Raw genomic sequence first — 17,269 nt, 5'->3', positions numbered from 1 at the left:
AGAGATGAAGGAGAAGAGTGATCCAAAACGCAGCGGAATTTAAAATTTCTCCTTTAATGATCCTTACTAATGGGCATGATTAGTGATAGAATCGTTACCTCTTGTGGAGATTATAACCTTTGATGCAGATCTACAGAGCTATCACGAATGTTGAACGATGACAACGCCTCTACTCAGTCCACACGAACGGATTCCTTCAATCTCAGTGCTAGCTACTACGAATGAAGGCTTTGAGTGAGAGAGAGAGAGAGAGAGAGAGAGAGAGAAACGAAATTGCAACTACACAAATGCTTCTACACAAGGGTTCTATTTATAGAACTACTTGTGTGGGCTGCAAGCTAAAAAGCCCGCTCAAGTGTATGTGGCCCATATCTTATAATATGCCAAAATCACTTAAGTGCATGGGACCCTACCATATTTCGTATTCTACTTAAGTACACCGTACCTTACGATGTTCTACAATTCACTTAAGTGCACCGTACCTTACGGTGTTCCTTAGTTACTCTATCTCTCATCAATCCGTCCTTTTGTGTGTGACCCTATAGGTTTTTGCGACATTGGCAATTATATTAAATAATGTATTTAACATAATAAACAGTGAGCGGTATCTAGCAACACATCACTACTACCTAAGACACGAAAATTTCATGTGATCTGACAAATCCTTCTATGATAATACTTATGTGTATAATTACCCTTTTGCCCTTATGTATATATTGAACACAAGGCATAGACCGTGTCATCCTTGTCCAGTTCAATATTAGGCCCATATACATTTATCCTATTACGCAGGATGGGCAAATTCCATCTATGTCACTCATGTCCCTTAGCATGCTTCATGGAGTACCCATCAACTGTCTTTATGGTCATCCAATTATGGACAATGTTTGATCAGCAATAAGGCACTCGACTCTACATCTAGGTTCCATAGTGGTTTCAGGTTGAAAGGTGGTATGCACCATTATCACCATGAGAATAACTTATGACACTTTGCATAACATTCTATATAGTATTCTCATAGCGGGTCAATCCAGTATAAATATTACTCTTAATATTCCTACCTATGTTTAAGACTTGATAACTCCTTATCCATGATCCATGAGATGTGATCATCAGTCTATATACATAATAGTCTTAATGCTTTAATATTCCTACCTATTTTAGGGTTTAGGGTTTAGGGTTTAGGGTTTAGGGAGTTCTTCATCACAAAAACTCAAATTGTTGCATGAAGTGATGTTAGCTACAATGTGATCAAATTGAGCCACAGTAACATCTTGCTCCACGTATGCCGGTTCAAGAACTCTCTGGAGTGCTTCTCTGTGCGCTTCAGAATTTAAAAGCAGAGACAACACGGAAATCTTTGAGGTAGTCTGGAGCAGCTTCTCAACCACGTTAAATTCACTCCTCTTGATCAGTCGGAGTACCTCATCATCATCACTATTAGCTTTCAAATTGCTGGATTTGCCAGACTTAACTCTTGAATAACCAACAGGGTCTACAAAAGGCACTTCCGCCTTCTTACCAACAATCAATTCTTCCTTACTCTCCGGGATCACCAGTCCAAAAACTCGACAACTACGGGTCACCTTCGTAACATCTTCAATGCTCACTACTGAATTGGTTGTAGGCAACGGGACCTCTTGACCTTTCTCTATCATCGTAGCATTTATTGATACGGTACAGCCTTATCAGATGCATACGAGACTGGGCCCGCCAACCGTATTACCAACGGTGAAACTGATCTATTGCTAACGTTAGGGCTACTGCTGATATCATACTGAATCACCAACCGCTTTGGTTGCTTGAAAACGAGAACAATGACATTAACATTGTCATCTACATGACGGGATTGAACAATCTGGATCATGTCTTCATCCATCAGACGCTGGATATCCTTTTTCACAACAACGCACCCCCTCGGGTTCACACTAAAAATATCACAACCATCATGATCATGTTCGCAATCACTCACCAAGCAAATATCTTTATGCATTTGCACCAAAGATCTTCGGATAAATCGGACATCAAAAACTTTGAATTCACCGGGACAGCCGTTCACCATGTTCACTGAGGTATTCCCATGAATGGGCAAAGGATTAGCTCTCATATTAGGCGCGCGGTCTTCAAAAGACACCATGCCACTCTTCATAAGCTTTTGCACCTCATACTTCAGCGGATAATAGTTCTCAATATCGTGCCCAGGTGCACCTTGGTGAAAAGCACAACGAAGCTCGGGGTTATATCACTAAGGAAGTGGTTCTGGTATCTGCGGTGGATTCCTCGGTTGAATCAAATTCTTGAGGACTAAAGATGGGTACAGTTCGGCATATGCCATAGTAATTGGGTCGAAAGAGACCTTCTTCCTCTCAAAATTCGGTTGCTGGTGATGATTGTTGTTGGAATTGTTGTTGTTGTAGGTGTTTGTTCTTTGTTGCGGTTGTTGTTGTTGACGTTGATTCTGATACTGATGTTATTGTTGTTGTTGAATTGGTGTTATTTGCTGGTTTGAGAATACTGGAATGATGGATGATACTTGATGATGATGGTGTTGACGGGGTGGTAGATTTCTTCTTGCTTGAGGCCTCTTTTGCCTCCCACTGGTTATTGCATTTGTTTCATTATCCTTCCTCTTGCTAAAACTACTCCCATATTTCTTGCTAGTTGACGCCTCCTCTTTCGACAATCTTCCTTCACGGACCCCTTATTCAAGTATCATCCCCATATTTACCATTTCGGTAAAATCATTGAGGGCACTGGCAATCATGCGTTCATAATAATATGAACTCAGGGTTTTGAGAAAAAATTTCGTCATCTCCTTCTCCTCCAAAGGAGGAGTGATCTGGGAAACTAACTCCCTCTAACGCTGGGCGTACTCCTTGAATGTCTCCTTACCTTTCTGAGACATGGAACTCAGTTGGTCCCTATCTGGCGCCATATCCACATTGTATTTGTACTGTTTCACGAAAGCCTCTCCATATCATTGAAAATGCGGATGCTTGCACTATCTAGCCCCATATACCATCGGAGTGTAGCACCTGTCAAGCTATCCTGGAAATAGTGAATCAGCAATTGATCATTATCTGTTTGGGTTGATATCTTGCGGGCATACGTCACAAGATGATTGAGTGGACACGAGTTTCCCTTATACTTCTCAAAGTCAGGTACTTTGAATTTCACTGGGATTTTCACGTTAGACACTAAGCACAGTTCAGGAGCACATTTCCCAAATAGATCTTTGCCTCTCAGCGTTTTCAGTTTCTTGCGCAGCTCAAGGAATTGGTCCTTCATCTCATCCATCTTCTCATAGACGTCCAGGCCCTCAGATGGCTCAGAGTGATAGATGGTGTCTTCTACACGCGGCAAAGTATGCACAACGGGAGATGGAACAGACATGATCGGGCTAGATTCCGGCATGGAATCAAAAGTTGGAGAGAAACCCTTTGGCACAAAATTAGGTGGCGTTCCCCAAGGGAATTCATAGCGAAGTGGGCGGTGGTAGCAGGCACGGTAGAGGTAACCACTTCAGAAATGATAGTCCTCGCGGGAGTAGTTGCAGGCGTTGGACAATCTTGGCTCTGGGTAGCAAGAACTGACTCCATCATGGCACTCAATCAGGCAATCTCCTCTTTCAAGTCTCGGTTCTCTTGCTCAAGGTGTTCCATGATCTTTGAATGATTGGCTCGAGTATTATACTGGTGAGTCAACTTGGCTAACACACAGAAGAACACCAATCAGACACCTGGCAAAAACCTGCTTATGCAAATGATGCATGAAATGCAATGCTTGATTACTTTTATTTCCAAGGAACTAACTTTATCATTTGCAAATATATAAATTGAAATGGCAATTTCAATAACTTTGAAATGACCAAAAATTTCTTTTTATTTATATAAAATGGAAGGATTACATTGAATACAATTTCAGAAACCAAAATAAAAGATACAAGAGAAAAGGAGACTAGTCATCCTAAGGATCCCTAACAACAGTGTCAACAGATCTGGCTGAAGGCGCGTACTTCTTTCGAATGTGACGAATCTCGGTCTCAAAAGAAGCCTTCACCTGAGTCTTCTCAAGGACAAGTTGGTCAACAATCTTCTTCCAAGCGACAGAAGGCTGAGGCATGCTAGAAGATGAAACCTCTAGCTCTCTCTGTCTCTTCGTCACTCGGTCTTTAAGTAGCTCAATCAGTGCATCTTTGTCTTTAGACTCCAATAGAAACTCTTCATGCTTCTTGCTCAAAGCATGGAAACGCTCTTCCCACATATCCTTCTCTTGCTTCATCTTGATTAGCCTGTCTTCCAACTCCTCTACATCTTGGTTAGGGAGAGTTAATGGCTTAACCACAACCATAGACATAGGTCTCTCGCAAGAATAAGGCATCTTCAACTCCAAAGCTCTCTTCTTCACCCAAAGAGTGTAAGCTTCCAAAGCTACACAATTGCGCATACCAAGCTCGGATCTTAACTTCCTATGCACATTATGCCAAGCATGCACAATCTTCTGCTTCAAATGTTGGGGATCTTTACCCTCTTGATAGAAAATAACTTCTAACAACATGTTATTAGGTTTGTCTCTCAAGGGGAACCCAAGTTGACGACGAGCCAAAGCAGCGTTGTAGCTAATTCCTCCTTGTGTACCAATGAGAGGCACATTAGAGAATTCACCACAACTATCAATAATCTCCAAACTACTTAAGGACAGATCATACCAAACTATATCATCATTAGTGAGAGACATCAGTCTCTGAGACCACCTTTGACATTGTTTGTTCTCCACAAAAGCAGGCGTAAAAGGCAAGTGCGAAATAAACCACTTGTACAGAAGAGGAATGCAACAAACAATTATTCCACCACCATTAGAATTCCCTAGATGCAAAGAGAAATACATATCACCCAATAAAGTAGGCACATGATTCCCAATCAAGAAAAGTCTAATGGCGTTAACATCAATAAATCCGTCAATTTTAGGGAACAAAGTTAATCCATAGATGAGAAACATAAAGATAGCTTCAAAAGCATCCACACTACCAGCTTGAGCAAAAATGGTAGCTTCCTTGATGAGGAAAATAGATGGCAATCCAAATAACCCTCATTTCTTCACCCAATGAGCCTTTATCTCAAACTTCTTCAAGTGAAGAGCTTCCGCAATAATACTAGACCGGGGAATATCATCCAATCCACTAAAAGGCACTCTACTAGAAACATGTATCCCCAAAAGATGAGAATACTCCTCCAAGGTAGACACAAGCTGAAAATCTGGGAAAGTGAAACAATGGTAGAGAGGATCATAGAACTACACCAATACACTCAACAATCTTTCCACTACACCAGCAGACAAAATGGACAGAAGCTTCCCATGACGTTGCTTGAAGTCCAAGGGATCTAATACAAAAGATGCTAGCTTCCTTAACTCTTTCAAGTCGGGACATCTGAAACTGTACTTCTTAGTGTTCCTTCGTCCACAATCCATGCTAGGAAAATATTTCCAAATGATACCTTAGTTTCTTGAAATTTTCGTGTGATGAATGTTATGATGAGCATGAAATGCATGAATGCAACACTCACAAGTAAGGAATCACACACAAGGCAAACAAAGGTCAAGGGATGAATCAAGTCATTGTCAAGATCAATCATCCATTTTGGTGGATTATGGTTTTCACCTTATCAACACCCAAGTTCCATTGATATTGACAAGACTGATTGGATCAACCAAGAATCAAGGGTTTGTTGCAAGTCACGAGCATGGAGTCTGGGTAAGAACCATCCGAAAAGAGTGAACTAAGGATAAAAACCTGTAGATCATGTTCTAAAAAGTTCCCAGAGTCTTAATTCCATATATCAGATATTACAGGTTAAGATGACTGACTCATCGACCCATAATATTCTCAAGAGAAACTCGTCTGAGTGTAGTATTACGTAACAACTGTTATCAAGTCTACACTTGAACAGTTTCCGCACTACGTCCTAAGTAAGCCAAGATGGGTTATGTGTTCTATGGTCCTCAGCTTCTCAGACCCAATTAGAAATAGTCATGCCTAACCACAAATACTTGTGTGACATTTCCAAATCCAAAGGAGTCTCCACTAAGCAGATGGATCTCAAGCCAACTTGTTAAGGACTACTCCACACAAGTCGAACATGAGTATACCACCCTCTTATCTTAATTGCAGTCAAGTTTGGGTTAGAAGTTATCTCACCACTTAGAGATCACCAAGCACAACAACCAGATTATATCACACATAAATATATACAAGCTAAAGATCAATTAACAAGAGTCGCCATCGCGCTTTTATTGTTTCCAAGGGAAAGGGGAAAAAGTACGAACAAAACCCAAATAGTAAGAAGTTTTCAAATAAAAACTAATAAAAGTCAGAGATCACAGGTAAGGGGGTTGGTTACACAGAGGGAAGGTGTTAGCACCCAAAGTGTCCTATGTACTCCTAGGGAGCCCTTTTTGTGCGCATATGTATTTTGTACAAAGTGATGTTTACAAACAAATAGAATGGGGGGATGAGAAAAAAATTCATTAATTATATTTTTGTGTTTGACAAAACCTTCGGTCTTGTGCCTACAAACCAACATAAAAATGAGGGATCAAAGCCTCGTAGTTCGTGCTAGAAATTCCAAAGTGAGTATGTTGGTTTTAACAAAAATTAAACTTGGAAGGCACAAAGGCCTAAAATGGTTTGAATGAGTTAGTTCTTTTTGGTTTTTTGAAAACTTAAGTCAAGTATAGTTAGATTCATTTAGAAGTTTGATTTAAGAAAAGAAGTTGGAAAATGCAATGGCATAAGGCCAAAATTTCTACCTTTTTTTGTAAAAGTGGTCTAAGTTTAGAACAAAATAGTTCACACAAAGAAGTTTTTTTGAAAATGGTGGGAGAGATTTTGAAATTAAAGAAATGGGGAGAAGATGAAGAGACTACCTTATGCACAAAATTTAAAAGTTTAAAGTTGAAAAGATCTGACCAAATGGGAGCAATCCAATAGACAAGTATGTCAATAGAAACCCATATTTCCCTTGGACTTTTTAGATCAAGCAACACACATATGCACAATTATATTAATCTTGAAGAGCAAAGGCATCAAATAAATATGGCCTCATCCAAGCTTATCCACTTCATGATCTTCTTCAAAATAGCCTATGTAGCAGATGAATCCCACAAGTCATGGGTTTAACATAGCAGCTTAACAATGATCAATGTTGCAGATGAATCTGGAGAGATCTAGAATGAGGTATCAGATGAATTCAAACTTGCAAACTCTTGGTTCTTCAACAAATTGGTATTGGCGAAGTCCATTAGCAAAGGAATGTTGCCTAAATTCTATGTCCAACTGGGCAAGATCAAACCAATAGTCCACTTAAAGTCTTTTAGGGTTTTTGTTATTATTATGTATATTAATGGTCAAAGACCAATCAAACAAACAAATCAACAAAGTATATCACATAATATGGTCCAAGTGGACAAAGGGAAAATTTCATAAATATAAACAATTAGAATGATGTGTACAATGACAAATGATAATAGAATAATAAAAGTAATTGCATTAAAAGTAAAAGCTTAAAAGTAAAAGTTAATGGTTAGTTTTGTTTTGCTTTTTTTTTAATTTCAAGACATTCTTTGGAGAACACTCAATCCACTTGCCATAAGCATGGATCCTTAAACCAAAACATCTTCCAAAGGAAGGAAAGAAGGCCAAGTTTCCACACAATACCATCGAAGAGGGGAGACTTACAATCTCACTAACTAGAATACTTATGCCTTTTGTGTCACAAATTTAGCGCTATGTTAGGCAATCGTAATTGGACTTATGTAGAAGTCACAACTATTTGAAGTCGGGCAATAGACTTTTGGTGTTAATGCATGTTGGAGACATAGTATTAAAAACTATGCTCATTAAACATACCACACACACAAAATATGCAAAGTTGTGGCTTAATCTCATCCATACTCATGTTAATCTTTCAATCAACTAGCATTAGGATTTTTGAGATGTCATTGGCCAATTGAAATGAATGGATGAAGAAGGGGAATTAGATGAAGTGGCAAAGGGATGAATGAGATCACAAATTGGTCAAAGGAGGACTTTTACCAAATTAATATTATTCATTTATTTTGGGAGGTGGAATGTACATTCCATCAATCCCCTAAATCCAATAATATTAACTTGACAAAGTCAAATCAACATTGACCAAGACCCAACAACAAATGAGAAACTCAAAAAATTTAATCCAAATGGTCAACACAATTAAAATGACATTTATTCAATTAAAAATATTAAAATAATGCATTAAATTCAAATATGTTTTGTCTAAATCCTAAAATCACATAAAAACACCAAATAAATGGCCATGTGATTTATCATAGGTCAAACAAGGTCAAAGGACGTTGGATAAAAAAATTCATAATTTTTGGACACTTAAAGATATTTATAAACAATCAAAAAACAAATAAAAAATCAAATAATTCTTGAAAATTATTAATAATGATCCAAAAAATAATTTTAATTGAGAATATGAAAGAGAAAAATATTTGAAATTTTTTGGTGAAAATCCCATATTTTTTGGATCAATATTTAATTTATTATGAATTATTGAAGAAAATAGAATTAAATGGAAATTCAAAAAATGCTAAAATACGTGGACCATCAGATCTCCCTCATTAATTGAGGTGGCAGATCTGATGATTGACAACGCGCGTTCCACCAACACTTGAGTCAACTGCGCTGCAAACATGTTAATCAAAAGGAACGACTGAGATTATAACGTGAGAAATGGATCATATGGTTTAGACCAGAGACACCTCATCACGGGAGCCAGAGCTCCGGTTGTCTTCTCCGGCGAGCTTCGACGTACTGGTCATCATGAACCATCACCAAAATTTCAAACAGGGGTATGATTTTCAAGAGAAAACATCACTGAGCACGAATATCACCTCCATTTCTTCCAATTCCAACTATATTGAGAGATATGGAATTGAAAAATGAGGTTCATGATCTGAGTTGCTTCGATTCAGCCTCAAAGCAACTCAAACACCTTGCCTATATTGGTAGGACTTCAGCCAACACAATAATCAGTAGAATTGAGCAAGAAACAAGGAGAATCGAAGAGATCAAATTTTCTACAAATTACCTTCAGTGGAGGTCTGAGCTTGCTAGATCTTGATCTGAATCATGCTTTGCTTCACTTCAATTGCTTGTAGAAGAGGAATGGAATGGCTTAGAATCAAAGGACTCCTGGAGAATTGATTTCCAAAATAGTGGAGATTCAAGCTCAAATTCAACTGAATTTCTCAAGTTTATCCTCTTGGTATGAAGGGTTTTCTGTGGGGAATCAAAGCTGGCGCAGTGTGTGTGTTAATTCTGATCACAAGAGCTTCAATTTATAGAGAATTCAAATGATATTTGCACACTCATTCAACTTTCCAATTTTGGCAAAATGATGTAAGCAAGATGCCTGGGCGCGTATAGGCCCATAAAATGATTGTCCAAAAGTCCAAAATGAATTTCAAATTCTTTGGAGATGGATTAGATTGCAAGGCAATTGAGCATTGTTGTTTAAAGTTTGATCCATGACACATGATACCAGCCGATTTAAGCCATGCGCAACCTATGCATTTCTCTTCTAAAATGCATGAATTTTAGCTCTTTGGAAAGGTGAGATTAAGAGGAACAAGTTTGATTTTGAACACTTTTTCATTTGGAGCTTGGAACTTGGAGATGTTTGAGGTGGAAGTTTGGAAAAATTTGACATATCAAATTTTTTCTAAGTGTCAAGCCATATGTCTAAATATTCCACCTTGCTTAACTTTTTATGGGAGCTTCAAATGAGAAAAATGTCTTCATCAAAGTTGTAGCTCTCTAAAATACCTTCAACACGGTCACCAATTTCATGTCATTTGGATTTAAAATGATAGAGTTATGCATTTTTGAAGTTTGGCAAAATCACTTGATCAATGGTATAGGGCAAAAGTGACCTATAATGTAGCCTCATATCACATGCTCAAAAAAGTTGAATTAGCTCCCACTACAAACATCAAAGTTGAAGTAGACACATTGAATTTGATTTTAAAACCTGGAAATCTTCCATATCATAAAAGTTGAGAAAGTTATGGCCTTGGGAAGTTGACTTTCAAATTAGGGTTTAGACAAAATGACCTATAATATTTCAACATAGATAATGATTTTCCAAGTAAAACTAGCTCTAGGTCTCTACATGAAAGTTGTTCATAATGTCATTTAGAGTAAGTTTTCTCTTGGAATCATTTCATATGGTGAAAATTGTAGGAGATAGGGTCTAGGGAGACCTAGTTTTGATCAGATGAATTCATCTGGCCAACCACCATCAACCAACTTGCTAACTTCCAATTCTCTTGACTTTCTTGGATCATGGTATATCATATATGCATAAGATGATAAAATTTGAAGTGTCCCTTGAGAAATTTGATCAATAGGTGAGATAGCTTGTTGGAGAAGTTACTCAAGATACCCAGTCAAACTAGGGTTTCCAAGGCAAATCACCCTCAAACTCTTGAAGCAAACTTGATCAATATAACATGTAGAGAACATTGGGACTCATATATTATGCTCGTAACCATTTTTGAATCAATTCTTGATTGTGCTCCTTATTCATGAGGTTCTCAAACCCTAGATGTGATCAATGAATCAAGGAGATCATGCCTCTGCCTACAAAAGAGTTAGATAGATACAAAGAAATATTTTTGGAATTTTGGTTATTCAAAATGATAAAATACAAGTATGATATAATCACAAAGTGCTTGGTGATCTCTCCCAAAACAAACTCAATGAAAGATGGATGAGGAGGATGCCAAGGTATGATCCCAATGCTAATGCTTATGATTGAAATTGCATGAGGGATCTTAGGGTCAAAATTGGGGTCTTACACTAAGCACAACTCAACAGCACTCTTCCCAAACATATCTTTACCTCTCAGCGTCTTCAATTCCTTGCGCAGCTCAAGAAACTAATATTTCATTTTGTCCATCTTCTCATCAACATCCGGACCCTCAGACGGCTCAGAATGATAGATGGTATCCTCTACGCGAGGCAAAGTGTGCACAATGGGAGGTGGAACAGACATGACTGGGATAGATGCCGACATGGAAGCAAATGTAGGCGCAAAGCCTTCGGGCACAAAGTTGGGCGGCTTTCCCCACGGGAATCCGGCAGGCATATTCGGCGCGAAATGGGCAGTAGCAGCATGCATGGTAGAGGTAGCCACCTCTGAAGTAACAGTCCTTGCGGGAGGAGTTGTAGGTGTTGGAGAAGCTTGTTCCTAAGGAGCAAGAACGGACTCCATCATGGTAGTCAGGCGGGCGATCTCGTCCTTCAGCTCTCTGTTTTCTTGCTCCAAATGTTCCATGATTTTCAGATGATTGGGTCGGGTATTGTACCGGTGAGTCAGCATGGCTAAAGCACAGAAGAAACACCAATCAGACATTTGGCAAAACCATGTTTATGCAAATGATGCGTGAAATGCAATGCTTGATTATTTTTATTTTTCAAGGAACTTACTATATCATTTGCAATAATATTTAAATGGCAATTGCAAATATTTGATATGACCAAAAATCTCTTTTTATTTATATAAACTGGAAGGATTACATTGAGTATAATTTCAAAAACCAAAATAACAGATACAAGAGAAAGGGAGACTAGTCATCTTAAAGATCCCTAACAAGAATGTCAAAAGATCTGGTTGTAGGCGCGTACTTCCTTCGAATGCGACGGATCTCGGTATCAAAAGAAGCCTTCATCTGAGTCTTCTGGAGGACAAGCTGATCAACAATCTTCTTCCAAGCAACGGAAGGTTGAGGCATGCTAGAAGATGAAACCTCCGGCTCTCTCTGTCTCTTCTTCACTCGGTCTTCAAGTAGCTCGATAAGTGCATCTTTGTCCTTAAACTCCAATTGCAATTCTTCATGCTTCTTGCTCAAAGCATGGGAACGCTCTTCCCACACATCCTTCTCTTGCTTCATCTTAGCGAGCGCGTCTTCCAACTCGTCTACCTCTTGGTTAAGGAGAGTTAATGGCTCAACCACAACCATATACATAGGTCTTTTGCAACCATAAGGCATCTTCAACTCCATAGCTCTCTTCTTCACCCAAAGAGTGTAAGCTTCCAAAGCTACACAATTGCACGGACCAAGCTCGGATCTTCCTTTCCTATGCACATTATGCCAAGCATGCACAACCTTCTGCTTCAAATGTTGGGTATCTTTACCCTCTTGATACAAAAGACCTTCTAACAAGAACCCAAGTTGACGACGAGCCAAAGCAGGGTTGTAGTTAATTCCTCCTTGTGTACCAATTTGAGGCACATTAGAGAATTCACCACAACTATCAATAATCTCCAAACTGATCAAAAAAGGATCATACCTAACTATATCATCATTAGTGAGAGACGTAAGCCTCTGAGACCACCTTAGACATTGTTTATTCTCCACAAAAGCAGGCGTCTCAGGCAAGTGCAAAATAAACCACTTGTAAAGAAGAGGAATACCACAGACAATCGTTCCACCACCCTTCGAATTCCTTAGATACAAAGAGAAATACATATCACCCAACAAAGTAGGCATAAGATTCCCAATCAAGAAAAGTCTAATGGCATTAACATCAACAAAACCGTCAATGTTAGGGAACAAGGCTAATCCATTGGTGAGCAACACAAAGATAGCTTCAAAAGCGTCTACACTACCGGCTTGAGCAAAGGTAGTAGCTTCCTTGATGAGGAAAACAGATGGCAACCCAAATAATCCTCCTTTCTTCACCCAATGAGCCTATATCTCAGACTTCTTCATGTGAAGAGATTCAACAATAATACTAGATCGGGGAATCTCCTCCAATCCACTAAAAGGCACTCTACTAGAAATAGGTATCCCCAAAAGATGAGAATACTCCTCCAAGATAGGCACAAGCTGAAAATTTGGGAAAGTGAAACAACGGTAGAGAGGATCATAGAACTGAACTAGCACACTCAAGAGTCGTTCAACCAAATCAGCAGATAAGATGGACAGAAGCATCCCATGACGTTGTTTGAAGTCCAAGGGATCTAATACAAAAGATGCTGGCTTCCTTAACTCTTTCAAGTCGGGACATCTGAAACTGTACTTCTTAGTGTTCCTCCATCCACAATCCATGGTCTGAAAATATTTGCAAATGATACCTTAGTTCCTTGAAATTTTCGTGTGATGAATGTTATGATGCGCATGAATGCATGAATGCAACAATCAGAAATAAGGGATCACACACAAGGTAAACAAAGGTTAAGGGATGAATCAAGTCATTGTCAAGATCAATCATCCATTTTGGTGGATTATGGTTTTCACCTTATCATCACCCAAGTTCCATTGATATTGACAAGACTTGATTGGATCAACTAAGAATCAAGGGTTTGTTGTAAGTCACGAGCATGGAGTCTGGGTAAGAGCCATCCCAAAGGAGTGAACTAAGGATAAAAACCTGTAGATCATGTTGTCAAAAGTTCCCAGAGTCTTAATTCCATCTATCAAATATTACAGGTTAAGATGACTTACTCATCGACCCATAATATTCTCAAGAGAAACTCGTCTGAGTGTAGTATCGCGTAACAACTGTTATCAAGTCTACACTTGAACAGTTTCCGCACTACGTCCGAAATAGGCCAAGATGGGTAAAATGTTCTAAGTTCCTCAGCTTCTCGGACCCAATTAGAAATAGTAATGCCTAACCACAAATACTTGTATGACATTTCCAAATCCAAAAGATTCTCCACTGAGTAGATGGATCTCAAGCCAACTTGTTAAGGACTACTCCACAGAAGTCGAACATGACTATACCATCCTCCTATCTTAATTGCACTCAAGTTCGGGTTAGAACTTATCTCACCACTCAGATATCACCAAGCACAATAAGCAGATTATATCACACATACATATATATAAACATCACATATATACAAATATATACACATAAAAAGTAGGCTAAACCCACTTGAGACTACTCCCCAGCAGAGTCGCCACTTAATTTCTGTAGCGGTAAATTCATGATCATCAAGTTATGGATAAGCTAGAGATCAAATAACAAGAGTCTCCACCGTGCTTTTATTGTCTCCAAGGGAAAAGGGAAAAAGTACGAACAAAACCCAAAAGTAATAAGTTTTCAAATCAAAACTAAAAAAATGTCAGAGATCATAGGGAAGGGGGTGGTTACACAGAGGGAAGGTGTTAGCACCCAAAGTGTCCTAGGTACTCCTAGGGAGCTCTTTTTGTGTGCATATGTACTTGGTATAAAATGATGTTTACAAACAAATAGAATGGGGGGATAAGAAAAGAATTCATTAATTAAATTTTTGTGTTTGACAAGACCTTCGGTCTTGTGCCTACGTACCAACATAAAAATGAGGGATCAAAACCTCGTAGTTCGTGATACAAATTCCAAAGTGGATGCATTGTTTTTAACAAAAATTAAGTTTGAAAGGCACAAAGGCCTAAAAATGGATTGAATGAGTTAGTTCTTTTTGGGCTTTTTGAAAGTTTAAGTCAAGTATAGTTAAGTCTATTTACAAGTTTGATTTAAGAAAAGAAGTTTGACAATGTAATGGCATAAGGCCAAAGTTTCTATCTTTTTGCAAAAGTGGTCAAAGTTTAGAACAAAAGTAGTTCACACAAAGAAGATTATAAAAAAATGGAGGAAGAGATTTTGAAATTAAAGAAATTGGAAGAAGACGAAGAGACTATCCTATGTACAAAATTAAAAGTTTAGAGTTGAAAAGATATGACCAAATGGGTAGCAATCTGTAGCAGGGTATTCTTTACCATTAGAGATATTGACTAAATCTAAGGTAAACCATACAAGTCGAGTCGCCACCGCACTTCTATTTATCCAAAGGAATGGTTAGAAAGCGAACAAAAACCTAAAAGTTTTATCGAATCAAAAACTAGTAAAAATGTCAGAGATCTGGGTAAGGGGGTTGGTTATGCAATGGGAAGGTTTTAAGCATCCAAAATATCCTAGGTACTCCTAGGGAGCCCTTTTCATAAGTGTTGTTCTAGTCTAAAGAGTGTAGGTATATCTAAAGTACTATTTACTAAAAGGAAGGTTAAAAGAAAATGACTCGCAAGGATGTCGCATCCACTACCTATGTATCTCATATGAGTATGAGAATCAGAGTCTTCGTAGCTCGGCTACCTATGGGTTAAAGATAAGTGTGCTCGGTAAGACGTCGCGTCTTATGCCTACGTATCTCATCTGGAATGAGAATCAGAGCAAAATGTAGTTTGGCTAACTACGGGAACAAGGGTCTCGATTGCAAATAGGGCAAGGGAAAGGGACGGTCTCGATCACAACGAGGGTGAGAGAAAAGAATCGCAGCAAGGGCAAAAGCAAGCAAGTATTAGTTGTTAGTCGTCAGTCAAACTCGGCAAGACATCGCGTCTTGTGCCTATGTATCTCATTTGAACATGAGAATCAGCGTTGTCGTAGTTCGGCTAACTAGGGGTTAAGGATTGCCATCTGAACATGGACTTACAAAAGAGGACACCAGCTGTGTCAAAGGAGGGTGGGCAGTGTGTTCAACATCCTAGCAGTAGGTGTCGCAGCTCGCTGAATCGAGTCTTAGGCAGTTACCTCTTTGCAATAGAACGGACTGACATGCCACAAGATCGGGGACGCACGGAAGGTCTAAAAGTGGGGAAGCTCTGCCCTAGAGTTGTCATGCAATATGGACCTATGTGTTAGGATTTACAATGGGGAACATCTACCTAATGTTAGCATGCAAAGAATATGGGAATTTTACCTATGTTATCATACAAAGGGTTCTACCTAATGGGTGCTACCTAAACGGAACAAGAGTCGACGGATGGAGCGCGGAGAGGAGTTACGGATAAGGGTAGATGGCGATGGCTGAAGCAATCGACTTACAAGAGAAATGGTGATGCCTGAAGAAATCGACTTACAAAAAGATGGATGAATACGTGCTGGTTCTGTTAAGTTTTGAAAATGATTACTCAACGTTGGATCGAGCTTTTGATCTTGTTTTGAAATTGTTATCGGATGTTCGTTTTAATTCTTGTATTAACAGGTGAATATAGAAATAAAGAAATAAATAGTATACACTTTATGGGAGAGGGGTACATTTGTTATGAATGGGGATTGTTCATGGAAAACAAACAATAAGAATATATGCCTCATACATCATACAAGTAGGCAACAATTATCAATCAGATCGGATAAATAAACAATATATAATCAAGCCAAAGAATCAAATAATGGATCATTTAAACAATGCATGGGAGTATGAACATGTTAAATAATCAAGCAATAGAAAGCATGAATGAGAGAAACAAGTATAAAAGATAACAGATGAATCAAACAAATGAAAATATGCACACGAAGGGTCCATTGAATAATTTAATCAGGAAATGAGGTAAGGACCAAATAAAATCAAGGTAAAACGTCTTCAATACATGGAATATGAGATGAACAAGGGAGGATAAAAAGATCTCTTCAATTGCCATAATCAATCCCTAAGTCAAACATCGATCATAAAGAAGTCAACTGGCCTGAACGTCGGAAACTTCTTCGATCTGAACATCGGAAAACTGGCCTGAATGCCACTTCGGTCTGAATACCGTAAACTTTCATGCCTGTCAGCATCGGCAAAAATAGGGAAAATGATAATTGAGCCAGCGCGTGGGACAACGAACCCTGCTGGGAATAATAAAGATAACTCATGAACAATCTTCAGTCTGAGTACTGAAAATAACTTCTAGCTTATCACTTGGGATACCGAGAATGCCTTATGCTTTACATGCGTATGTTTGAATTTTTCGATGGCGTAATGCTCCATGAAAATGGAAATGCTACGTAATTTGGGAGGATGCAATGCAATATGATTCTACATGCAGGGATGCGAAATGCTTGATTAGAGAGAACGTCAAGTTGAGGCAAGGAATTCTGCTGGGGAAATGATCACCATCTTCTGGACCCTGGCAAAGCTATTGGAGATGCACAACACAAAGAACTATGTGGGTAAATGACCCGCCACACGGTGTTCTGGAAAATAAAAAAATACTGAGGCTCTGACTGGGGAGAGAATGACACTGAAAGCTTGCTGCTGAGGAAAGTGACGGTGGTTCTGGCAACCATAATCTGCGAGAGAGACGACTCAGCAGGGGAAGCAAACACCGATACGGAACCGAGATTCTGCTTCAAGGAAAGAGACCATGGGTCTAGCGTCGAGATCATCGATCTGGCATCGAACTCTGAGGA

This window comes from Lathyrus oleraceus, chromosome 4 (genome assembly GCF_024323335.1).
Source record: "Lathyrus oleraceus cultivar Zhongwan6 chromosome 4, CAAS_Psat_ZW6_1.0, whole genome shotgun sequence".
NCBI classification, from domain to species: Eukaryota; Viridiplantae; Streptophyta; class Magnoliopsida; order Fabales; family Fabaceae; genus Lathyrus; species Lathyrus oleraceus.
Note: the sequence above shows the minus strand (reverse complement) of the source record.